The following is a 1,110-nucleotide window of genomic DNA, read 5'->3' on the forward strand; positions in this document are numbered from 1 at the left end:
TGGTTCTATTTCTGGGCTCTCTATCCTGTTTCTATTGATCTATTTATCTTTTGTTTTGCCAAAATCACACTGCCTTGCTTACCAAAGCTTATAATAAATTTTGAAATTGGACAGTGTCAGTATTCCAACTTTGTTCTTCTCCTTCATTTCTACGTTGGCTATTCTGGCTCTTCTTCCTCTCTATATGAACTTTAGTATTAAATCATTAATATCCACCAAATAACTTACTGGAATTTTGGGTGAAAATGTATTAATTTTTTTTTAATTTTTTTTTTATTTATTTAAGAAAAAATATGGAACGCTTCACGAATTTGCGTGTCATCCTTGCGCAGGGGCCATGCTAATCTTCTCTGTATCGTTCCAATTTTAGTATATGTGCTGCCGAAGCGAGCACGGTGAAAATGTATTAAAACTATAGACTAATTTGGTAAGTAATGGTATCCATGAATATAGAATATCTCTCTTTTTATTTAGTTCTACTTTGATATCTTTCATCAAAATTTCGTAGTTCCTCGTATAAATCTTATACGTATTTTGTAAGTTCATACCAAAATTTTCATTTTTTGTACATTAACGATGTATTTTTTAAATTTCAAATATCACTTGTTCTTTGCCACTTTATAGGAAAACAATTAACTTTTGCATATTTACTTTCGATCCTGCAACTGTGTAATAATTAATTACGCAGATTTTCTGCATATTTTGGGGAGTTTCTACATAGATGATCATGTTATTTGCTAAGGAACATAGCTTTATTTCTTCCTTTAAATTCTATATACATTTTACTTGCTTTTCTTATCTTGCTGAATTAGCTAAGACTTTCTCTCTCTCTCTCTCTCACACACACACACACACACTCTCTCTCTCTCTCTCTTTTTAGAGCTACAATAGTTTATTTCTTCCTCACACCATAACTACATTGCAAGTCGATGGAAGAGTCCTGATTCTTAAGTAGAGCCTCCAAATTACTGAGGTGCCATTTTTTTCTGACACTTCTCTCTTAAGATGTACTCTTATAAACACCAGGGAATGAGGGTATAGAAAATTGCTTACTGGCTCTAAAATTTAGCTAGAACTTCTAATATAATATTGAAAAGCAGTGGTGAGAGG

At 32.3% G+C, this 1,110-nt stretch overlaps 1 non-coding gene across 1 annotated transcript; it reads right to left on the reverse strand.

The window, feature by feature from the left end:
- Positions 1–287: 287 nt before the first annotated feature.
- LOC144291284 (U6 spliceosomal RNA) lies at positions 288–394 on the reverse strand. The gene has a single exon (XR_013358592.1). It is a non-coding gene; the product is annotated as a U6 spliceosomal RNA (small nuclear RNA).
- Between the last annotated feature and the right edge of the window lie 716 nt (positions 395–1,110).

This window comes from Canis aureus, chromosome 19, assembly GCF_053574225.1.
Source record: "Canis aureus isolate CA01 chromosome 19, VMU_Caureus_v.1.0, whole genome shotgun sequence".
NCBI lineage: Eukaryota > Metazoa > Chordata > Mammalia > Carnivora > Canidae > Canis > Canis aureus.